Genomic DNA, 26,712 nt, shown 5'->3' on the forward strand with positions numbered 1-26,712 from the left:
GGCTGTAGTAGTACTCAGTCTAACTTTGACTCGGGTCTTACCGATTGTCCCTTTAAAAGCGAAGCTGTAGTGGGACTACATACGCTCGAAAATGCTGTTGGAGCGTGTTCTTTAATGGTGCTCTCGCACGACTAGAGAATTCAGAGTGTTTGTATTTCGAAGGCTTAAAGGGCACACGAGCAGTCAGAACAGGGTAGATTTATACGGAGCTATATGATTTCTGTTAGCTGTAAATGTGCATTTCACCTTGCCCTTCCGTTCACATCATAATCACGACGTGGGTAATCAGAAGTGAGTAGCATACTCACTGCAAGAAAGGAGACATGTGACATAACCGTTGCCTCATACGAAATAAAGGTACTTTCGCGCCCAAAATTTTGCCTCCTTTGTGGAGGTACTTTTCTGTGCCTATGTACACTGCTCGGGTAGCCGATTTTAACTGTCCTCAGGCATGCCGCAGGTAGTGCAGCCATGACATGTTTACTGTTTCCGGCACTTGCGGAAAGCCGGCGCAGTAAGAAACAAACCGTGTGTCTACGCACTCGTTTGTGAGGGAAAGCGTGCCATCAAACTGTCTCTATAGGAAAGCATGCTGTGCATCTGGTAATGGACCGAGCACCAACGACATAAGGACGTGCGTTTTTTCAACGAGGTGCGGGCAGCTTCCGGTGCTTATTGCGCATCAGTGTCAAGGAAATGCGCCATCCTGAAAGGTGCAGCTGAACAGCTGCTCCGTTCACATGAACAGCTTGTTCTCCCACTAAGACTGTTTGCTAGTGCTGTTCTATAGGACGGGCGGCTGCCCCTGTTAGATACTATTTTTTTATATTTCATTCGACTTTCTCTGCAGGCTGATCATGTTTAGGTTTTCACGGAATTTAAAAAAATAGCCAGCTGATAAGATAATTCTAGTCCTTGAGCTGGATTATGCAGAGAGGCGGACATTAATTGCACCATCAATCGAAACACATATTGAACTAAGTTAACAACACCAATTGCCTACTGAATTAATTACTTAACGACTCATATTGCAGTTAACAAATCGTAGCTATTGAGCTGGCGATGCGTATGCACTTGTAATAAATGTCCAGAAAGACGCCACTTTGGAAGAATGCCCCATCGGACTCGTCGTAAAAATGCAGCGATATTTCACTTATTCAAAAAAAAAGCTGTTTCCGGCTATAGAAGCTCAAAAGTAACTGGAATACCCATGTATCTCGCAGGGGCCATTAAAAAATGCGATCTCGAAATTGGTGTCTTCATGGAATTTTATTTCAAGTGAATACCACTTCAAAGATCTCCGTCTACGATTCGTGAATTGCTATATTCGTCGTAAAGTAAATAATAATCAAGCTATTAATTAAATTTTGTTAATTAGCTGGATATGCGCTTCAATTTCTTGTGCTAGTATTGTCCGCTTCTTCGAATAATCTAACTCAAGGATACAAATTATGCTATCTGCCTCAAGCGATATTTAAAATTACGTCTCTCACAAGTACTTTCTCTACGTATTATCTGTTTCTCCCAAAGCAAAGTAGCGCATTCACGAGGATGGTGATGCCACCCACGCTGGGAAGGGAATTGTTAACGGTGCTTTTTAATTACTCGTGTTCAATAATGTGGCCAGCAGTAGTGCACTTCTTAGCAGATATCACCGTCTGCAATAAAGAAAATGCCGATGACTCTCCCCAGCCGTTCACAGAACTTCGAAATACAGGAACGACGCCGTCCTTCGACGAATTTTCACAACGCCTCATCAACTACGGGAACTTCACCAGCATCCGTCATCATGATATCAAAGCTGCATACCCGACGCCCACTGCCTGGCCCTCTGTACACTTAATACCATTGGTGGAAACTTCCAAATTTAGATGCACAGCAGTGCTCTCTGCCGGTGTGATAACGTAGAGCACATAATGGGACGGGGCATTATTCGATCTTTTCAAGCAGACGACACAATAGGGCGCTGTAGAATGGTCATATGGCGTTGTTCAATAGAAGTCACTGAACGATTGTAGCAGGTGATTAAACGTGGTCCACTGGCGGGCGACATTTTAGTAGCCGAGAAAAGTCGAGTGAACCATTTTCCAGCCCTTTGCCGCGGACGGAATGTGTGCCAATCTCAAAGACTGCAGACAGAGATCTTGCTTCACTTTGTCATAGAGAAGGAATGTGGTTACGAGCACCGGTAAACGGCCTAGTGACACGCCATAGCAGATCCCCATGACAAGGCTGCCAGAAGCGCAAATAATGTACATTGAAAGTTGCAGGAATATCCGCATAAACACAGCATCCGGTTAACGCATTAGAAAACAAGTGCAAAGAAGAAGGGATGGTGTGCCTGCTGCAGGCGTGGAAATAAAGAAAACGCAATTGGTTCCACGTATTTGACGATGCATCAAAGCTGTCACGTTTTACGGCTTATTTCCGAAAAGACGAATGACAAAGAAAGACAGTAGACAAGCATTTATAGAAACAATGCAACCCGCCGTGGTTGCTCAGTGGCTATGGTATTGGGCTGCAGAGCACGAGGTAGCGGGACCAAATCCCGGCCGCGACGGCCGCGTTTCGATGGCGGCGAAGTGCGAAAACACCTGTGGACGTTTAAGAACACCAGGTGGTTGAAATTTCCGGAGTCCTTCACTACGCAGTGCCTCATATTTAGAATGTGGATTTGGCCCGTAAAACCACATAATTTAATTTTCTTAAATAGTCATCGCCGCGCTATTGGGATCATACACTCATTATCATCCCATTGTCTTCTTGTCATATTCACGCACTCGTAATTGTAGCGTCCTCAGGATGCCTTCGAAGTCATGGTCACCATTGTAACTTCGACGCCAGACTCTCGTCACGGCCTCGTCGCCATACCGTTTTCGTCATTCCATCGTCGTCACGAAATCGTTTTACCAATATCATCACTTCAGGATCGTCATGTCATTGTCGACATGCCGTGCCATTAATAAAACTTCGTCCTTCTCTCGAAATCGTTCTGAGTGCGATATTCTTGTGTATTCGTGTTGTCATTCAATCGTGAATATGCCGTTTTGTCATGCCATTGTCGTCACTGCGTGGTCGTCACATGTGAGCTATCATGCATCCATCGTCATAGCTCCGTCGATATGCCAGCGCTCGACCTGTTGTTTCTTACTTGCCCTCCTAAGTGTTCATTTTCCTGTTAGTGCAACAATGTATTGATCACATGTATTCATTATGCCTTCTTGTGTGTGCAATCTTTCTGTCGTTCCCGTGGCTTCGTCCAGCTTTAGTCGCATCGCCATTCTCACGCCATTGTTGCCATAGTGGTAATCTCGTTCTCATTCCGTCGTCGTCACGTATTTGTAATTGTACCAACGCACATTAAGAGGAAGCTCTAGCTCGGGCCCAACTCCAACGTGGCCTATTCGAATACATGTAGAACCCCTTGACCGATTTCAATGAAATTTGTTGCACTTGAGAGAGAAAATGAAGTCCTAGTTACTGTTGGAAGTGGAATTTCGATTTAGGGCCTGAATTTTATTAAAAGGTTTTTCAAAAATCCGAAAGTTGTAAAAAGTAGACGAACGAAGTTTATAAATTATTGACTCTCGATCAAAAACAGATATCGCGGTTCTGTAAACGGCATCCATTAGATCATTCAGAGCGGACAAATCCTATATGTCAATTTATATCTTGCGTGAATCCGTTACGTTCTGTACGAGGGTCACGCAAAATCTGTATTTACACAATGCTAAATTTTTTATATTATTGCGTAACATATCAATTTGTCCGCTTTAGATGTACCATAGATACAATTCCCAGAATTGGGATATCAATTTTGTTTGATGAGTTACAGTGCTGTAATCTTGATAATACTGTTTTCAAAAAATTTTCAATTTTTGCTAATATTTAATAAAAAATAGACAACATAAATAAAAATTCGAAACAAAAAGTCATTAGATTTCAATATTTATTTTAAATGCAACAAACCTCGTTGAATTTGGTGCAGTGGCTGCCGAAAAAACGAATTCTCCTTTTACATGTATTTACATAGGCTCACCCGAGTTAATGGTTCCCCTTAATTTGGAATTTGGAGAAATTTTGGATATGAAGGGAAGTTGCTGAAGCTCACGTTCTGAGTACGAGGAACTGTTGTTCTTGAAAAGGAAGGCTAACGGTTTTGGTCGGTCAGAATCTAGAAGCTATAGGCTTCAAGAAAGAAAACGGAAATTTTTGACAGCGTAATAGGTTGCCAACATCTTCCTCCCGGAATTGCTGTATCGAGCGTCTGTAGTTTTGAGTCGCTTTAAGAAGACCAGCGGCCTACCGTCTGTGCCATCGTGATGCTGCAGTACTCCACCCACTGCCGTGGTCAAGGCTTCTACCATAAGGAGACTTGGCGCGTCACGCAACGGATGAATCAGGAGCACCGCCGACGCCAAGCGCGTTTCGGATTCTTGGAACGAGCGTTCGTGCTTCGAGGACCAGTGGAAGGGAGGTGCTTTCTGGAGTCGCGACAATGCAGGTAAGTAAACGGTTGAAGAACTTGCGCACAGGTTGGTATGAACTGCCTGTGAAAACTTATTAGCACCAGAAACACGGAAACTTTTCGGAATATGGGTGGAGATTGAAAGTCCTGGAGTGCGCGTACCCGTCATTCCAGTGGCTAGATGCCTTGGGGTGAAATAGCCTGGCCGAGAAAATCCAGAGTTTCAACTCCGAAAATGTATTTATGGGGCTTTAGAACCAGGCCGTGTTCACCCAGTCTCTCAAATGGATGCCGAAGGTGCTTTTCCTGTTGTTTGCGCGACATGCAAAGAGAAGGTCCTCAAGATAGGTGGGAATGAGCGGGAGTACACGCGTAACCTCGCCCATGAATCTTTCAATAGTTTGGTTCTTATTATTCAAACTGTGAGACATACGCACAAACATCAATAGGCCAAACGAAGTAGTGATTGTTGTGTTCGGAGTGTCGGTGGTGTCGAGAGGAATTTGATACTACCGAGTTCCCGCACGACAAGCGCCGAAATAATGTATGTGGGGAACGGGATATTTATCCAGAGTATTGACGGCATTCAAAGCTCACTAATCACCGCAACACCGCCATTTTCCCCTGTCCTCCTTTGGAATCAGATGGAGAGGTGAAGACCAATTGCTGAATGAAGGATGAATAACGTCGAGCTGAAGTATGTATTCAAACTGAAGGCGGGCGACTTCCAACCTCCGTACAGCGAGCCTTCCTTGCCGTGCTGCGACAGGTTGGCTGGAGGTCGTGATATGATGTGTCACCTTGCGTTTCACGGGCAGCGCATCGTTGCGGTGCTTCATGAGTTGCCGGTGCTCAGCGAGTGTCTTGTGCGTTGAAACCGGCGGAAACGCACGGACGCCAAATAAGCTGAGGTCTGAATGCAGGCCAAGCAAATCAAGGGATGTGAAGTTATCGTTCAGGCGCCGATCGCGAACGCGCGCTTCAAGGTGGAAACGGCTGAGGAAGTCCACTCCAAATATGACAAAGCTGACATCGGCGATCACAACAACCCATCTGTGCAAGCACCGGAGTCCGATGTCGAGTGTCATCGACCGGAGCACTTACGACACGATGGAAGTGTAGTCCACTGCGTGGAGCGTGGGTGTTGACTCGCTGCGCTGGCAATCTGCGGCCGTGGCGGGAACGATAGACAGCTCGGTTTCGGTGTAGACGAGGAGGCGGGTGGCAGTGATGTGGTAGACTACTAAGAATAGGCGGCTTGCACGAGGGCGGATGTCGCATGCTGCCGTTACCGACTGGTAAGGGGGTTTGCCGTCCACAAAATAAGCCGGGTGTAGCGGCTTGCTTGTTCGTGATAGCGAAGGCAGTACCAGCGCAACTGCCGCGGCGAGTATCTAGATGCACTGCGGGACTGTGAAGGCGAATGGTTGCGCCGAGGTTGGTCGCCATTGTTGCCACCCGTCCTCAGCTTCTCCAGTGCTCTGGTAAGGCAGTCGACTGCTTCCTCCAGGCTCGAGAGTAGGTCTCCTGGCTCTGAGACTCTCGCAGTGGTGATAGGTAGCTGTGCCGCAGACGAGCTGTCGCATATGCCGTCAGCGAGTGCAGATGGGTGATCGGCACTTATCTCGTCGGTGCTCGCCAGTATCATGCGTGCGGACTGGGAGAGGTGTTGCAAGAACAGCTCGCTCAAGATTAGAAGCTGGCGCTCACTCGCGTAGTGCTTATCCAGAAACTGGAGCAACCATTGCAGCCGGTATGACAGCCTTTGGACGTCGACTTACTCGGAGACGAGCTGTTTGAGCAGCTCCATTGTGATGGCCCGAGGCACCGCAGTATGCTACCATTGTATGGTTTCTGCATACTGTCACTAATAGCGCCAAGATCTAACGTGCACAAAGGAAGGCCATTAGGATTGTTCATAACAAATACAAGCGAGTCGAGAAGCCCAATCCCCTTTCAGCATCTTTCGGACTACCTACGGTATAGACAAGTGCAAAACTGGTACGTCTGAAGTTCCAGCACAAACTCCTAAGTACAGCTGTATCGATGCGTCAACATATATCTTTCTTGCAGGATCTCGAACACTAAGAAACAAGCATGCATGCATGCACTCTAAGAGAATAGGCTTATAACGACGATTACTTCAGACAGACAGTCAACGAACTTTATTTGACCACGAGGAGCAACTGTTAGGGCCCCCTATCGTGAGGCAGTTGCAACCGATGGCCGCGCCCATCCGTTACTAACAAAAGATATATTGCGGATTTCAACTAGAAAATTGAAAGGATGTTTAGCAGCTAGTCCTCAGTTTGTTTCTTTATTTTTCAGTATTTTCTAGCAATAATGAAATTTGCTGATTTCAAAGTGCGTGTATATTTTGTGGTGCATAGATTGGTCCGCTGTCCAGTTTTCGTGTAACTAGCGTTGTTATTATTTGCTTAAAAATGAGTAGTGTTTTCCTATGCCACCTTTAAAAATATAGTGAAGTTAAGTTCACAGCATTCTTGTGTTAATGCCCCCTTGTATTGGTTCTGTAAGAGGCAGGTAGTATTAGGAATAAATAAAGATCATCCTTATGTAAACTGTGTTAATTATCTAGTGCACCCATGATGCCAATAAAACACCCATATAGCCTGTTTCAGCGCTTCCAGCCGCATCAAATCATTTACTTAAATGTACAAAGTGGCGAGAATTATAGGCATACGGAGCTTCAATATCGGAGACATTTTTGATAAAGAATAAGGCTCGAGACGCAATAGTACTAATGCGAGAATTCACCTGGATCCTGGAAGACCAAACAAGTACAAGTAGAGCTTCCATTGTTTTGACGTTCTAATATCACACCTGAATATTCGAGCACGTGCATAGGCACGCAACATTGTACACATCGGCCGCCGTGCTGATATACTGCGGTCGCTACCTTGCGTTTCTCCTTCGCTTCTCGGCGCTGCCGTTGTCAGCTACGCGAAACCATGCTTAAAGCACGCCGTTAAGGAACCAGAACTTGTGCAACGCATGCTCGCGCTGCTTATCGGCGGAAGCGAGTCGTCGCATTTGAGCACGATCAATGTAACAGCCCCGTCATTATATATGGGTGGTCACTAGGCTGCATGGTTTCATCTCTCACTGCCAGCTCGTGTAGTCGTGTTGTTTGTAAGATTATAAATGAGCAAAAAGAAGAAAAAGCGAATGGTGATGCTAGAGGAATTCAAAGATAAATAGCTTTTTTCGAGGGATCAGCTTCACCGCAGTCGTGGCCGAGTGTACAGGGCGTCCAGCACCGCTGCGGTAGGTGGAATGTTCGAAACCCACCGCCGGCACCCACCGACCAAAAAGATGGGTAAAGGCGCCCCCGCACCCGGTAGTGTTTGGGGTGTACCGCCTGGGGAGTGCACCCGGCTACCGACTTCCCAAGTTTCGACATGTAACCCGAAAGGGTGGATACGTTCCCTGGCCGCAATGCGGATATGGCTGCATTAATCAGTATCACGCAGATTGTGTAGCGCACGGCTGTTCCCGAGTGCCAGCCGCTCAATTCCGGGAGCCTATTTTTTTTTCTTTCAAACTGTATTAGTCTGCGTCACTAATTCACCTTTCCAAACTGTAGCCAAAGATACGTGATAAAAATGCGCTTTTGCAGAAATATTTATTCCTGAACGATTGTTTTGGTCTCCTTCCATTCTATTGACATGGAATGCGTAACTGATATCTCGCTTTAAGTGCTATTGCAATATGCAAACAAATTTTAAATGTTCTTACGCTACTTTCGAGAATTCATAATTTTACATGTCCAATATGCGCTTTTCTTCGAATATAATGGAAAGCAACACATATGCAAGTCTCTGTTTACACCCAGGGACGCCACTCTGCACGAGAGCCGCGGTTGTGGGTAAATGGCGCCCCATTCCCTGATAGAACGTACCTGGAAAGTAGAATTACTGTTGAACATTTTCCCCTAATTTATTCTGAATTCCTAGTTTTAAGAAATAAATATTCAAGTTATTTTTTCTATGTTTGTGTAATTCGTTTCGATATTTAGCCAATCTATCCATATTCGCTTCCCTTAAAAGATTATGTGGAATGGAAGCTCATTACTATAGTAATGAGCCTCCATTTTACATGATCTTTTAAGGGAAGCGAAGTATTTACTAGTTCAATCAAGGCAGTTATCGTGTGCATAATCATAACTCAAACTACGAGGCAGAGCAACCAAAAATCACAATAAGTTGAAGGTTGGATGCACGCGATAACTGTCTTGATTGCATTAGTAATCATAGTTCGACCACACGGTTGGACTCATCATAGTTTGGGTGTTACTTTGCTTGAAGATAGACTGGGAAAGTAACGGTGCGCGCTAGCGTACGGGTTCTCCGAGATGGAAATCGCTGACGGGGGAAATGTCGTCGAGTCGAAAGGTCCCTAAAGAGTGCACGAAAACGAACGGGCACTTATTGAGGATGTTCCTGAACAGTCTTGACGAGTTTCCTTAGAGGCTGATGAGCGCAGTTGAAGGGCTTATACCGTACCGGAGAGACCCAAAGTTCAGTTTGCTCGTAGTCGAGAACGGCATTCCTACGAGAGAGAAACAGCCACTCAAGTATGATATCGCCAAAGCAGGGTGCAAGAGGGATGAACAATGTACAGATTGTACTCAATATAGAAACTGGCCGTACAGGCATTCTGAGGTTGAAAAGGTTCGACGTTTGCTGTGTGCATGACAGCCCTATAAGCGAAGGGAAGTTACATTTAGGAGCGTACGATAAAAGGTTGTGACACTCGAGAAACTTAGCTTGTCCGTAGTTTGAGTAAACGTAGGCTGTATTACAGGCTGTATTACAGGCTGTATTACAGGCTATATTACAGCTGTATTAGCGGATGTTCACGAGGCGTAAACGCCATAGTGACTTGTCTGGTGACGTCATCTGGTTGGCTCACGTTTGGTTAGCGATTCGCGCGATGAGAGCATAAGTCAAGCGTGGGTGACGCAGGCGGCTTCTAAAGAATGCAGTGCTCGCAAACAAATGGTTTTCACGCCTGCAGGAGGTATTGGGGCACTCCAGTACTATTGCAACGGCTTGCAAGAGGGGAAGAAAAAACTACTTCGCGCTGCTGAAATTGATTTCTTTATGATTTAGAAGTGACGGGTGAAGGTCTACGTGGGACACAGTGCATGCCGACACCCATGTATTCTCAAATCTGTTTGTTTTTACGGCACACATGCTCCCACTACAATCAAGTAGGCAAGTAGACGTAGTATTTCTATTCCAACCTTCCTCACTTGTCTTCATGTTTTCTTCATCCGTGTTTTCATTTTTTATAGCTAAGGTTCACTCATCAGGAATACAAGACCAACCAGCCCAATATTTGTTCCTCATCGGCTGGAAAGCACGCCATAATTCAAATTTTGCATGATCTATGTCTCTGTATATATTCGTGAGCTTGTTTGAAAGTTGTGCACAAGGCGTTTGTTTATGTGGGCGCTTGCTTTCGCCTCTGCATTTCACCGTAAGGATAGGGCGTGAACTGACCAAGATGTTGCATATCTTCACATAACGCGTTAGAGACCAGGATTTGAGGAACGTCGTCCTTACATGGACCTATTTCGTTTCCGATGGTTTTTCCGCGTGAGCCAGTTTTAGGCAAGAATTTTTTACTTGCAGGGCAGGTGCAACTTAATCGCTTAGCCGTTGACCTGCAGTAGACTTCTATCGCACAGATTTTTTACATTGGCCGACTATGGCAGTGTTGAGGAGATGCGAATATATGTTTTCTTGATACTTTCAGTTTTGTTTAGCTCATTTGGCGTTGTCAGCAAGCATTGTAGGTGGCAGAGGAACGTTGAATGTACTAGTGCTTCTGACAGCCTGTTAATTTCATCTGATGAAGCCTTTTCTAAACGGATTCTGAGAGACTTTGCGCTTTGTTGGTAGAAGAGTCATAAAATTTTCATGTGCTCTTTGCTCTGGATGATAGTATTCGGAATGGGATTTTGGATTTGGCTGCGGAAATTGTAGTTTTCTGTACCTTGTAGGCTTCAGAACCGCTACAAACTCAAACATTCTGGGTAAATCTGGAGGCACTGTTTGTCAAGAAAATGTGTAATCACATCTAACCTTAGAGTGAGCTGCACCTGTTGCAGAGAGATATGTCGTGCATTAGATCAAATCGTAATGTCGCCTTTGGGGAGTCCCACTGAGATGCATTGTACTTCCTTTAAATATGGGCAAGTAGGCTTATTCTTATATTCAACGGTATTGTGCAGATAACAGCTCCCTAGGTGACTCCTACAAGATTTTACGTAATAGTTCTGCAAGTGGGAGCGAAGTAGTTAATTAAGGCAAATGAGACATCCACCGAAACGTAGCTTATTGCTACAATGGAAACTCATATGGGTTCCTCGGGAGAAAAGCCTCGCAGTTGAAGAAAATGCGTCCTGTTCTGGGACTCGAACCCGGGGCCACGGCCGTTCCGGGGAAGCCTATCTACCTTCTGAGATAACCAGGGTCCATCACGGGGGAACTTCAGAACAGGGGAATCAGTCATTCAACATGACACAAACTTTGCTGGCTACCCGCAGCGATCGAGGGGTGTGCAAGTGCGGAAGAATTAGGCCACTACACTCAAAGAGACTGATGGCCAGACACTATTCACATATTCACAGCCTCTAAGCAAGTCATTGATATGCTCCAATTTCACTTTAGGCTGCTGGCAGCTGTGTACAAGTATCCTTAGCCAAGTCTCGCAACTCCACCAACGATCCTCTCGGGTGAAAATCCATTATATTCCTTAACCCACCGACAATCTTGGGAGATAACTAGTTACTCAGAGTGATTTTCAGCATCAAAGCAAGGAACAGCTTCGAGGTGCCAGTTGGAAGCAGACCGCAATGTAAATCCAAAGCGCCCCGTATGAAGCCAACGATGAAGCCAAACTGTAGCCCGTGCGAAAGCTAAACACTAATAAAAAAGAAGTCACAAAACACGACGCCCTACCACCAAGATGCTTCCGCTTCTACAAGGACATATCAAGAATTGTACAAAAGCACAGCCTTATGATGATTCCAGTTACCACGTCTACGCTGTCAATGAAGTTCTGGATGTTGCTGTGCACTGCAACTCGAAGTACAGCAAGCACCGTAGGACACCGATTTCGAGGCAACTGCTGTGGCGTTCTCTCACGCTCACTTCCTCTGTGTGAAACGATTGTCCACATATTGTTATACCGGTGAATTGCAAGTATAATAAAATTATTATAAAGACATTTCATTGGGGGCCCGTGACCCCGGCAAACTTTGCTTCTCCGTTAGCCTCGCAGCAACTCTGGCTTAATGTCGGCTTGAACCATCTCGTTGGCATACTTTGCGTCTTTAGTTGACGGCCGTCGTTCGTTTATCGTTAAACGCTTGAGAGGATGTTGGCCACGGAGGTACGTACGTGCAAGTGTTCTTAAGTACGAGCGGGCCGCTGCAACTGGCAATACAGTCTTGTAGTTGACCGTTTGCGGCTTGCTCAGCTCCGACCAGGACCTTAAAGGACCACCAGGACCAGGACCATGACCTGGTGCGCTTGTCTACAATTATCATGGCGACAGCGGCATGACGATCTCTTCCCTCGCTTCTACTTGGTTTCGCAGTCATTTTGCATCGTAGCTGACAGCATATCGCTCACATCACGGCAAGACACGCTTATGACATGCGAAATCTACGTAGTTCTCCGCAGTGTTTCAGTGTGTGAAAACTGAACTAAGTGGGGCGTAAGCAGTACTGAACGAAGTCGTTAGCCAAGAGTATAATAAAGAAATCAAAATACACCGTGCAAGATACAATTATAACACCTATGGTGTTCTGTCGTGAGAGGTGTGACTACCGAATGCCATAGGTCTGAAAATCGTATGTTACATCTCGTATCTTTAAAAGAAATCAGGAACAGATTAAAAAACTTTTCTCCAAGCTCCCGAAAGACTTTAGTTGCGTCCTTTCGCCTAAGACTGAAGTTTGTGAGCAGTTTGGGATGAGCAAATGCAGCCAATTATCAGACGATGATGGTTTTCGTGTGCTACGTTTTGGTTGTGTTGTCTCGTCTTCCCCTGGCCTTTTTAGTGGTTTTGGCATGCATGACGAAGAGTAGTGGAGCTCTTAGCAGAGTTTTGAGTACATATCGCACGGAAGCGCAGAGAAATTGGAATCGCGCCGAACTTTTTACCGAGAACGGCTTTAGGAAGTAAATTTATTTGTGTAGATTCGAGCATTGGTCCCCACTGAAATAGTCCCGTGCGCATCAATACGGCGCTTTCACCATTCCTGCCACGTTGCACGTCTTCTTTCCGGAAGTAGCCACGCTTCATGCTTGATTAAGAAAAACGTGGGATAAAGTCGAGTATTTTTAATAGGTTTACGGTAGCGTGAATAAAAGACGGTACAAAAGAAGATACACATAGACACACTGCGCTAGAGAGACACACTTCCAGCGGCACGCACATATGACCTAGGTTATCATCATAGGTATTGATTGAAGAGCGGCATACAACTACTGCACCGTCACTGGCGACTCGAGTTGCCATCAAAGAGATAAAGTGAAGACGGGCACAGACCGAGTGGAACATGCTCAGTGCTCCTATCGGCATCAAAGAGTTTCATTGAGCCGCAGCAGCTGCCCAATCCCGCTTCCACTGTGACCCATGTCAGCGTGAAAGGTGTTCGATGAAGAGCGGCATGTATGTGCGCATTGCCACGCACTGCCTGACCCGAGTTTTTTCGATGGTTATTTTTCAAACGTCATCCCTACGCACAGCACCCCGATGCGCTGCTCACTGAACCGTGGACTGCCCAGTGATTCCGGTAGGCGGAAAATGGTTAGAGACGTACAAACATATGTGGATACGTGCGCACATACAACATACATAGCCTCCGCAAAGGGCGTCAAGTAGGCTAATTATTATTGCTGACGGAATAATATACGCTGGTTTTCGGAGATACTGGGATTTAAATCCAGTAACTCCCACATACAATCAATCAATCAATCAATCAATCAATCAATCAATCAATCAATCAATCAATCAATCAATCAATCAATCAATCAATCAATCAATAAGTAAATCAATCAATCAATGAAGGTTTATTTCAGCGGAAAATTCTGAATGGCCTTCAGGGCTAAAAGCTGCTCTATGCAGCTTGACTGAGTCCCTGAAGACCCTTACATCGGCAGCATGTGCCGTTCACAGCACATATATGCATATTTGATCATAATTATAACATATGAGTAATACTGTAAGAAGTTTACGTAAGAACTACTTGAAGTTAACATACAGTGTTACAGCAGGATTCACATCAATTTTTTTTATACAGCGTAAACATCATCGTATAAGGACTGTTGACTGCACAAAATAAAATAAAAGTAAATAAAGGTAAAATTCTGGTAATTCAGCAGGTTTAACAAAGAATAAAAAGTTAAAATAGCTCCGATAACAGACATCGCGCAACGATAACAGTACCACAACAGAATACAATAAGTACAGGTCGGGCAAAAGCCACGTAAACAAGACACATGCACGCCATTCCAAAGATAACTATGCGATCTCTATTTACAACATTGATGTGAAGAACTGACATAGCTGCTTTTGTGTAGCAGTAGTCAGTTCAGGAAATTCATTCAGAATGGATGGTAAATGGAAGTAAATGGAATGGATGGAAAGCATGACCGGGGTTGTTGGAGAAGCATGGGAGAGGCCTTTGCCCTGCAGTGGGCGTAATCAGGCTGATGATGATGATGATAATGACGATGAAGATGATGGATGATAAATTGAAGTGGAGTGCCTGTGAGTTGTAGGTGGTCCGGTAACGAGGAACAGACCATGTTAAGGTATGTCGCGTACGCCTATTACGGTAATTAGGTGTAAGGTTCGATATAGTTGCAAGGAATTCTTTATAAGTGTTTGAACAGAAGGATTGCAAAATACTAAATTTGTACAAGAGCTGTACCTGTATGATACCATATTCCTGAAACATCGTTTCAGTTGAAGCCAGGCAGGAAATGTTTGCAACATGGCGAAGAATCTTTTGTAAAAGCAAGATTTTGTTTAAGTTCCGTTTAGTTGTGGTAGCCCAGAATAGACTACAGTAGTTAATGTAGGACGAGAATAGTGCGTGATACACTTGAAGCTTGACCTTTGAGGGGAGTAAGCGTTCACATCGTGATAAAGCCCCAGTAGTTGACGACAGTTTCCTACATATTTCTTCCACATGCGAGTTCCAACTAAGGTGAGCGGAAAACGTAACGCCGAGTATCTTGTGTTTGTTTACTACAGCGATGTTCAGACCTTCATATACAATAGGGCTTAACCGTGGAACTACTTTACTCCTTGCACGAAATGTATTAATTTTATTTTTAGGGGATTAATCTTTATTTCGTTAAGGCTTGACCATGTGGATAGCTTTGAAAGTGTGTTATAACATTGAAGGACTAGTTCATTTATGTTTGGCCCAGAAAATAGTATGCTACTGTCATCGGCATATATGACAAATTTTGCTGATTTTTCAATATTTACGAGGTCACTGATATACACATTGAACAAGAGGCGACCCAGAATGCTACCTTGTGGCACACCTCTTGAAATATGACGGAAAGATGATTGGAAACTCTGCAAACATACGTTCAGCTGGCGGTTTTTTAAGAAAGATTTCCACAAATGCAAAGGTTTCCCACGAATTCCACATGCCAACAACTTGAACGCAAGAATCTCATGACTGAGAGACTCGAACGCCTTGGAAAAGTCAATAAAGAGGCCTAACGTGTAAAGTATGTTATCTATGTTGGAAGCTGTAATTTCTTTCATTGTTAGTAGGGCTGTTTCTGTCGACCTTCCCTTTCGAAAGCCGAATTGCGCATCGGATATGATATGTTTGTTAGAGAAAAAAACCACTTATACGCATACAGAAGATTTTTTCTAAGCCTTTTGAAAAAATTGGGAGAACGGATATTGCCCTGTTCTTTTTCATGGACGGATGATCACCTCTTTTATATATTACAGAAACCCTTACTATCTTCATTTCTTCGGGGAAAGCGGCTGAAGTTAGTGCAAGGTTGAATATATGCTTTAGTACGGAAGAGATACATGCAATGACGTATTTTACTGGTTTTATCTGCACGTCATTTATATCTAAGGCCCTGCTTTTTTTCAGGTTCATGAAGATTCTGAAGATTTCAGATTCATCGGTTGGAGCTAAAAATAAGCTGTCACTAATGTTTTAGTTCAAAAATTGCGTATGTGACATATTAGTAGGTCTCTTGTAATCAGGCACGCCAGTATTCACAAAGTATGCTTTGAAGTGTTCAGCTAAATTTGTGCCAGTAATATGCTGACCATTGATTGTGATACTATCTGGAGTGGTATACTTCTTGTCGCGACCCAAGACAGAGTTCATCACCCTCCAACAGCCTCTGGGCGTTTCTTAGTGATATCAGAGAAAAGTGAATGATAATAAATAGTTTTAGCACGTTTTAGCTCACTGTATAGCTTATTTCGCAGTGCCTTGAATTCTTTCAGCTGTGCCGGGCCCCGTGTGCGTAGAAATAGATGATACAGTTTATTTTTATTTTTTATCATTACTAGGTCGTCGCGTATAATCCATGGTTTCCTTATCTTTTTAGATTGTTTAAGAGTTTTAAACGGAAAACGCTTAGCGTACACGCGAAGGAAGGTTTCAAGAAATCTCCAATAGGCTTCATTTACGTCTCTTGTAGGCGTAACAAGTGACCAATCGCACTTATTTATTTCATGTTTGAACGACTGAAGGGCTGTTTCACATAAGTGCTGAACAGCGGGAGGCTCAGGTTCGCATCTTTTGTTACTTATAATACTAATAAATATAATACTATTATAATACTAATAAATACAGCAAATATGGGGCAGTGGTCGCTGAGACCTGATGCTAATGTTCCCGCATGTAGTACACTGGTTTCGACGTTCGTAATTATTAAGTCGAGAGTTGACGCAGTAGTAAGTGTCACGTGTGTCGCAGTACTGATTAAATTAGTGAAACCAGTAGAGCTAAGAATATTTTTGAAGGCGGTCATTTTGTGTGTGTTCTACGAGATATTTATATTCAAGTCAATACCGCTAATAAGGTAAAAATTGTTTACTGAGATGTAGTCTAGGAAGCTTTCAAGGTAAGTAAAAAATGCATGCGTAATGCGACGTGGTGGGCGGTTTACGACAGCTATGAACTCTGTGTTGTCCCGCAGTGTTAGGATTTCGTAGTCATCAGTAACCCTGCCAAACTCTGGTACTAAGATATACGTTGGTCCTTTTTTAACATATATAGCGACGCCTCCACCTCGTTGTTGAGGCCTATTTAGAAAGAAATTATTATAACCAGGTAAATTTAGCATAGTGCATCTATCATTATACTAAGTTTCTGTGATTTGTACTGCAGAAAATTGGAAACGAAATGCAGTTACAAAATCACATATTTCTACATGCTTAGAAGAAGCTGAGCGTGCATTCATGTGCAGAACAGAGCGACGATATGCGTTTGCTGGGTTAATGTGACGTGGACAGACAAATTCGTGATAATCCATTTTTGGAGGTTTTCTTTTTCTGAGTAGCAACCAACGGATGTAACCCTTACAATCTAGCGTATTTTGACAAGGTCAGCCTCGTCTGTGATCTGAATCATTACTGAGTCATCAAATTGCCTCGGAAATATTCTGACACCGAATGTCCACGCAGACTTCCACTTGTGTTCATGTTTACGTCTTATAGCCATGCCCAGAAGCCGCTTCAGAGTAGGACACAAATGCTCATTAACGAAAACGGCATCCGCGCTATTAAGCCCAATCTGCAAGTTAGTAAGCTTTGTCTTTTTGGCTTTCATCAGCCTTATGTCAAGTTTCGCGCGTGATTTAAACTGGACAATAATGTTTGCCTTATCAGGATTTCTTTTATCAGGATGTCTTATCAGGACTATGTGGAAAAATTGTTTAAGACTTGTAGAATAGTAAGTATATTTGTAATTACCTGTGTGTACCACATCTTCGATAATAAAAGTAGGGGAAGAAACTTTGTGATTCGCCCTCGTGTAATATTATTTGTGTATTTTTAATTTTAATACACGCTCAATAATCTTGTTTAAAGCTTAAGTATTAACGTAGTAAGCTCTTCATAGTATTGAACGCAATTGTGCATATTGCCGAATTAAACTACATAACAGAGGTTTTTTAGCACACGAAAAGGGACGAACACTGTGGCAAGACGCGTACACAGCGCTAACTTCCAACAATTGTTTTATTCCACGAAGCGGTACACATATATATAGGTAACACACTACCGTACGCATGCGCATATGAGCTGATTTTTAATCAAATGAGACAGCACCGAGACATGTGTAATGGAATGTTAAGATAATATCAAAGATGAAAGAACGAGCATGCATAGCCAAAAAAAAAAATTTTTTTTATCGCAAGATTAAAATGTCATCTCGATCAGCCCACTCTCTGCATCGCGTTTAAAAAATCGAATTCTTTTTTTGAAAGTTCGATTGAAGGCGCGCTAACACATGCGCTCCCTAAACTAGCGATCTTCGCACGCTTCAATAATCTCACCTGGTATTTGCGCGGCGCTTCTTCCTATCACCGTGCATTGTTTATAAATAGGACTGCACCCATGCTTTCTGCAGTCAAATGCGAGATGCCGCAATCCTCCAGTTCGCCCATTATTTGCGTGTTCACGCAACCTGTCGCGTTCGTACACAAGTGGAATGTGTGCATTTTGATACTGCATGGCAGATCAAAATGTGTTTATCGCTTTAATATTTTTAGTAGAGAAATGAAATATCAAAATAAAACGTTGCTTCATTTCTGTGTTACCAGTCGTCTGTCGTACACAAAAAAAGAGTTGGTCTAATAGACTAATAACTGCCATCTATAACAGCAATTTTTACATGCCTTCAAGAATGTAAAATGCTAGATTTCAAACTGCACCAGTAGTCTAGTCTGTCAAAATGAACTCCATTGCATGCCTCATAAATGAAGATAAGTTCATGCCTTTTAGTAAGCTTAGATGCAGGCCGCAGTGAACTTGTTATTTTTGAAGTGTGGTTAAGCTTGCCATAACAAGCCTTGTTGCCCTTTATAACAGGCACGTCAGGTCATATCCATTGAACTGGAGGACTATATATTCATCCCTACTGAGCATCATGTTTGCAAATATGATCCTCAAATTATGGCTTGAGCAGAGATCGTGCGGGGGGCACACTGGGCACATGCTTAGGATGCGTCACAAGTGGTGTTTGCGACACACCAGTTATGACAGACCTATGACATCTGACAATGACCCATATTCTATTGATTAGCAGGAGTGTTTTAACATGAGTGCCGAACGAGGAGGAACTGTCCGTTGTTTCTTTTTTTGTTTCAACCTAAAAATTGAAGTTAGTTTAGCAGTTGACTGTAGCAGTCGTTTAGATGTTTCGCATGCATTTCAGTAGGAAGACTAAGAGCTAAGCCTTTCTTTTAGTGCCATGCCCTTGACTGTCTTGATGTTGTTTACCACATGTGCTCGTGTTGACTTTTGCACACGATATTTTTCAGGAACCCGCTACATATAACGCAACAAGGCAGCTGCAAGGACACAAGGATGCCAAAGCGCCAGCCCAGCGCGACTTCACGAAGTGCAGAGGAGCGCACGCCAAAGAATCAAAATACGTTGCCATGCAATTTGGACAAGAAAACTAGAATGTGGGTATATTGGGTGTACGGTTTGACTAAATGTGAACAAAATCAAAATACAGTATGTCCTACTAAGATAAAAATTCTCACGTGCTCTAGGCAGTCATCTTAACACGGTATATTTATGTAATGTGTCTCATGGGAAAGTCAAAATCAAGTATGCTCTCTGGAGACAAACACATAGTAGTAAGTGCCATTAAAAAGTTAGGAATATGTTTGTAAAAAAAGCTGATTAGTTGTGAGAAGTGACAGCCTTTTGTCTTGCCTCTCAACAGATGTATCCACGTGATAAAAAATAGTGGTACAATGAAACGGCATATTTGCTTAGTGACATGATGCATACTTGCAAGGAGCATGGTACCAATGTTCACTGTAAAAAGCAGCAGTTCATGCTTGGTTAGGTGCTTAGATATATTTAACAGCTTTATTAGCTTACATTTAACAGCATGTGAATGCAAGTGTGCAAATAAAAACAACTGTGATTGTTTCTTGTAAATGCTTGCATGAAGCAGGCAGGTTTTCATGTCTTCCTTTTTATCTATTTTTTACATTTAATTTTAGAATTATGGCTTTTAGGTTGCAGAAAAGGGAAGCATTGGGGAAGAGAATCCAATGTTTAAGAAGTCATTATCGTTTATGTGCAGGCTCATGAAACCAGTTCATTAGAACTGCTAGTGCCTCCCAAAGCGAAAGCAAGGAGCAATTAAGGCCTTTAGCTGTGTAGACAGTGGTGTACACCTTACATCTTAGAAGCGAGAGTCACTTCGAATTGAAAACTATTTTTAAAATGTAAAATTGTGATTTCTTCAATCTACTTGCCAACGAAGTATACTAGTAGACGTAGGGATACGTTCAATGCAAAGAATTTAGAGCATCTGAGTAAAACACTTTTTCATCAATTGTTGGACGTGAACATATGTGTTAAGCAAACGCTCCTTAGTTTCATGGCTTCTGTAGACATAATTCTTCTGGGCTTAAGATAGTACACAGTGAGGTGATGTATTAGTTTTCCTACACACATATGTACTTGTTTTGAGACGAAGATTCTGTAAGTGCGATAATTTTTCTTACTTTAGCGTATCTTAACCACTTTGGTAGGGAAAAAAAGCTTTGGTTTCAGGTAGTTGGTTCATTGTGCAAGTATATGCATAGTCACACGCAAAATCCGCGTGCATGGAAGGGATATATGAAACAGGATGCTGCCATTCTCAGTTTGTTTTGCTTCTTTGTTTGTCTTTTTCGTGCACTTCCCTGCCTGACCAATGCTTATGTCACCTTTGATGCATCATATTCATCCCATCTGATTTTTGGTTCCCATCTGAAGCCATGCTATACTTCAGTTAGATTGCACATTCAGCGAGTCACAATAATTGATCATGTAATTATGCAAGCTGCTCCTAAGAAGTATAGCATTCTTACCGTAATGGGAATGGGAAGCTACCATATATGACAAGAAGTTTGATGCACAAGATTTTAATTCAAATGCTCCTTGCAGTTTCATACTCATTTTTTGCACACTAGATATTATTGTACATTTTATTTTTTTTATTTGTGAGAAACTGTAACGGATGAATTCCAAGAGCACTAAGAAACTACTTTCATGAGGAGGTCAACCGAATAGGTAACCTAATAAGCGTCCGTACTGGTTTGAGACCGGGCAGGATATTGCTGCAGAACCATGACAAGACACACTTATAAACAATGGGGTGCAGCCTATACATGAATAACTTTATGTAAAATATAAGGAAAGCGAGCTAGACCTGCTCCCTTACATGAGAATATACAACACATTTCTAAATGCTCTTTACTCTCAGTCAGGAACATCCATATGCTATACAGGATGTTATCAAATGAGCTGCAGTCTTTGAATATGGCACGCAAAAAAGTTTCTTGCACAATTTATGTACATTACCAGCCCAATGCATAGCAGCTCATCTGGTAACCTCCGCCATGTAAGTGCACTCTTTTTGTGCCAGAAATACGTTGCCTGGCCAGTAATGTGGCGTATATTTCTCTTCGATCACAGTGTCAATACTTTGTGAGTTTGCACATGTTTGTATTCTGTTTAAGTTTCAATTGTATACTTTATTTTTGAACAGAAGGAACCAATTTAAATTAAAAGACATTAAGACACTGTAATACTGATATATCTACAGAATATACTTATGTTTTATTACAAGATGTAATCTGACTGATAAAATCATTGTAATCTGATTTTATGTGTTTGTCAGTGTGCTTCTCAAATTATTATTCAGTTTGCTTTGTGACGATCAATAAAGGTTTTGACCTTTTAAGAGAGAATGTTTCATGTGAATAACTCAGCGACTACAGATTACATCCCATTCACCAAGCATAAGTGCTGAAGCTGCTTATGAAGGAATAAAATATTCCCCACATGGAAGTACTGCGAATCGCTTGAAACGTGACCATGGATCTACATCATCTTTTCACACTATTTGGAAGAGTACTAGCACTCTGTTTGGGAGAGTAGAAACACTTGCCTTGGAGGAGTAGAAGTACTCGGTTTGTAGGAGTAAAAGCACTCGATTAGCGGCAGTACTATTACCCCTGCGGGGAGAGTATTGGCACTCTGTAGAAGAGTACTAGCACTTCCTGTGGGGAGAGTATTAGCACTCTGCGGAAGAGTACTAGCACTCCCTTCCGGTGGAGTAACAAAAATGTCAGGAGGAGTTGCCCTACTCTCTCTCAAAGAGGATTGACCTACTCTCGAAAAGAAAGTGAAATATGGGACAAGCAGTTACTCCCTCAAAGAGAATGCCCGGAACTCTGTTTTTAGAGTGTATGCGCAGATGTTCCATAGCATATATGGCCACGAACCCTCATGCTACCGTGCGGGACGTGGCCGCCCAGGCACGAATTTCGAAGTTATCACTACGGAGAATTCTAAATAACTCGGCCTTTCACCCGTACCACCCTAGTCTTCACCAATGCTTGGAAGATAGGGACGTGTAGAATCGTCCAGATTTCTCGAATTGGGCGATGGCAAATGCCTAAGAGTCACCAGAATTTTTGAATGACATAACGTGCACAGATGTAGCCAATTTTTCCAGAAACCACCAAGTAAATTTGCATAATGCACACTGCTGGAGTTGCTCCAATCCACGCTGTGTAAAGCCCACTCGGCACCAGCAGCAGCGGTCGTTCAATGTGTGCATCGGTATGTACGCCGCCGGTGCTAAAATCTGTCCCATTTTCCTTGATCACACACTGATTGGACAGCGTTACCTGAAAAAAGGCGCGAAGGAGTGGTGGATGAGTTTCTCAGCGAAGTCCCGCTCTCACGTCTTCCACTTCTGTGGTATCATCAAGTGTGGCATCAGCACATAGCAGCAGCCGAGCACGAAACTGGCTGGATGCGACTTTTCATGTGCCATAGATTGGAAGGCACGGGCCTGTAAATTGGCTGGCTAGGTCACCTGACCTCCCTCTACTCGATTTCTTTCTTTGGGGTTACGTGAAAGATTGTGTTTACATGATCCAGAGGGACGTCGGATGACCTAAAAGCAAGGATAACAGATGTCTGCCGAAGAATTCAAGCGTCTGTCATAAAGAACCCAACAGAAGATGTGGTAAAGAGAACTCAGTATTGCGCAGCTGCTGAAGGAAACCAATTCAAGCACGTACTCTAGGCAGCAGTTGGTGTCGACTGGAGCATACGAATTCATAGATAACGAGGGCTCACTGAACTTTGATGGTTCGCAATGGGCAATCATTTCTATCCTTGCCCAATGGAAAATCGGTCCCTCCGTCCGTCCCGTAAGACGATCGCTTTCAACATAGCTCCCGCAGCAGCGAGCGAATTCACTTGCGCGCTGCCTCTCCCTTCAACGACATTCAACGCTTCTCGAATTACTTCTCGAGTTAGATAATTATTTATAGTTATGCAGTTAAATCTCACTAAGAAAAAAATACTTTTGGCTGCTCCATTGTACTGGAAACAATGTGCACTAGGTTTTCTTCGGGGAACCCAATTGCCCTTTATTATAAAGTATGGGTGCGTGATAGTTGGGACACGCTGTATCATTCACACAGTAACCGAAACGAGCTCAAAACCTGAATCAACAGCAGCCATGGGCAGCAGCCCTTATACTCGGACTCACAGAAAGAAAGAATTGCGAGAGAGATGCTGCAGGATCTCCTTAAAGGCGAGCAGTATTACTGTTAGCGAAATATAAAATAATTTCACGAAGGTAGATTACACCATTGAGAGACGCCAGATTCTTGGTGGTGCGAGAGGACTCAGGCTGTGAAAATGAACTGTCTCCTACTCTCAGATATTGCATATACTTTTGTAAGGCCATCACTTCAGTGAACAATTATTGGAGGTAACACGAAGTTTCTTCAAGTAGAAGAAATGTATACGTATCGGGTTCGGAAAAGCTGGTCGGGCGGGGGGCCGCCTGTGGTCGCTTGCCACAGTGGCCGCGGTAGTCGGTATCGAACTTACAACCTCGAGTAATGCCAAAGCTGCAAACCTACCACGGTGGGCACAGAAGTATTTATTTGACGTGCGATCACTTCCATAGCATCGCCTAGACGTAGGCTACGGTGTATTAATGCGGCTGTGTGTCTGCACACCCTGCGTCAGTCGTAAAGCTGACAAATTTCCGCAGTGGTTATATCCAGAAATGGCGGAAACGTACCGTACCGTACCTTGAATTTGAATTTATTCATTTTGCACGCAACTGCTGTCGTGTCTATCAGCAGTGTTTCCTCGTCTTCTTACATCGTCTTTTCCCTCTTCAACCCTCCCCGTCCATGCATTAGAGGTTCTACCCATTCTCTGCCTGCTCTCTATATCGCTTCTCGACCGTTCCAATTCCTCTCTCAATTGTTGCACATTAGAACAAAGGTAAGCGTTGCGGTTTGTGCAGTGCTTTTTTTTTGGGGGGGGGGGGGCACGAACAATTAGAGATGTCAAGAGGGTATTATTGCGACGCCCAGGGCGACCACTGGGTATTGTGGGAGTGCGATTGAAAGGACCAAATGTGTTTCTGGCGTTCTTTTTCCTTTTCGCCGCGCTCTTCTTTTGTGTGCGCACGCTATGAACCACCTGGAAACACGGCGCGCAAGGTAGCGACAGGAGCAGCTGCAACAGCAGTGGAAAAGTGTTCTGTCGTCAAACCTCTGGCGTTGGAACACCAACTTCTGCGGCAGCATGGCTGGCTGGCCTCAAGAAACCGTGACCGCGGGGTATACAACATCTCGCAGCCTAGCACAAATTGGTTACCCGGATGACCGAGCCCAGCCATACCGGTGCCGACGCACCGTCTCTACCAAGGCGAGAATGTTGTGGCCTCACGCGATCCGGCAGAAGTTCCATTGTTGTAGAAGCTCCAGGAATTCCGCGTTGACATGCCGGACTTCTGGTTCATCCACCTTCACAGCGACTTCCATATCAACAAGGCTCCCGATTCCGGCAGTGTTTTCGACTGCGGCTGGCACCCCATGGCTCAGAATTCTACGAGGACTTGCGGGCAGCCGTACTTGGCAGCCGTCCTTCCTCTATATGCCACATGAGGCGCTCATTCGACACAGTTGACGGTTTGACAGTTGAAGACAGCTGCGCCATGACTCTTTCCGAGGAATTCATTGGGCCAAACGCAAGCGCTTTTATTAACACTACGACCTGCCGCTCTCTTCCTTGGATAGTTCCGATAGCTATCCGCTTCACCTACAGTGATCCCTTACTCATCACCGATTCAGTTCACCCACAGGCTCCACTAGGCGCTAAGTTCACTCTCGCCGGGATGGCGACGCCGCAAGCAGAACCTTCGCGATGTCTGCAGCTACCAACGTCGCCCTGATGCTCCCGGCATTTTAGATTTTGCTGCAAGCAGTACCGGGCGATCTTTCAAATGTTTTGTGCTCATACGTTCCGTGGATACATGACCTACCGAAGTTTTGCAGGAGCAGCTCTGCCATTTGGTTTATTTAGCTCAAGAATCACTTCTCCGTACAACATTATCGACCAACAGTTCAGTCTTCTACCAGGCTCGGTCATGTGAGAACCTGTGGCACGTGCGACGATTTCGCACTGTGGCATTACTTTTACTGCCCACATACGCTGCCGGTGCTGCCTAATACATTTCTCTTGGGTAGCGTGAGCCCCACACAGCCAATCGCGGCAGCATCTGTTCCCGCAGCCCTCTTACAAAGCCCTCGCAAATTACGCAATAAACGAGAAGCGGTCGCATTGACTACGCCATCTCGAGGTCAAGGTCTTGGTGGTCGTGACAAAACGCTGTCCTGCACAACCGTACGAGCACCTGAAATGATGACGCAGCATGAGCCAGCAGAGAGAAGGCACAGCGCCAGTCACAGTTCTCCGCCACTGCACCACCGCACGTCGTTCCACAATAGCGTCTTCTGCGTTGTTTCCTTTCAACGGTCTGCACTCTTAGAATGTGCCAAGAAACGGCCAATACGCCTCAGCTCTGCTTGCCAAGTTGCACCGCACTGGCCGCGTAGAAGTCGAAAACGCAACAAGACGATCTGAACGTACAAGACAATGCGTCCTGTGTCTAGACACTCTCAGCCACGATCACCAGAGAGCTATTTGCGCCCTTAACCGCAACACGGACTTTACCTCTATTTCTTAACAGACGCGACGAATTGTCACTCATGTACATTGGTTTGTAGTCTCTATTGCTTGAAAACACGCGCCTTTTGTTCATATTTCAGTCACGTTTCAAGCTAGGATGTGGGCCTTGTAGCGGTGTGACCATCGCTCCCAGAGCTGGCGAAGAAGAAGACGGCTTACGAGCATGAGTGCGAGAAGACAGACAGACAGACAGACAGACAGACAGACAGACAGACAGACAGACAGACAGACAGACAGACAGACAGACAGACAGACAGACAGACAGACAGACAGACAGACAGACAGACAGACAGACAAAGAACTTTACTAATGGTCCTGAGGAACAGCGTTGGAGTACCTCCTTTTCAGGGAGTCCCCGTAGCCGTCGCGGGCGGCACCCACGTCGGGGTAGGAAGATCGTGGTGCTCCGCCCTGTCGCAGGCCCTCTAGACAACCCGTAGTTGCTCTGAGAGGTCGCCGCTTTTAAGGGCTGCCTCCCAGTCGGTTAGAGTGGATAGCGATGAGCTGCGTAACGCAGGGCATTGCCAGTGCATGTGGGATAACGAGCAGTACGCCTCCCACAGTCTGGACAGTGGGTTTCTACATTAGGCGCGAAGTTACTGAATCGGCCCTTGGACGGGTGGGACCCCGGTTGTAGCATGCGAAAGGCCGATGATTGTGGTCTATTAAGTTTAGGGTGTGTTAGCGGAAAGGCCCGTCGAGCGAGTTGATAATGTGCCAAGATTTCATGGAAGGTGAGAAGTGAATCCCTGTACAGTCCTTAGTCGCCGCCCGTGAGTCCACCCAAACCACTGCGGTGTGTAAGACCTCGCGCACATTCATGGGCCAACTCATTGGCGTTAACAACCTCATAGTGCACACTGATTGCCATATGGGCCGGGAACCATTTGATGCTA

Source organism: Dermacentor variabilis, unplaced genomic scaffold (genome assembly GCF_050947875.1).
Source record: "Dermacentor variabilis isolate Ectoservices unplaced genomic scaffold, ASM5094787v1 scaffold_17, whole genome shotgun sequence".
Classification (NCBI taxonomy): domain Eukaryota; kingdom Metazoa; phylum Arthropoda; class Arachnida; order Ixodida; family Ixodidae; genus Dermacentor; species Dermacentor variabilis.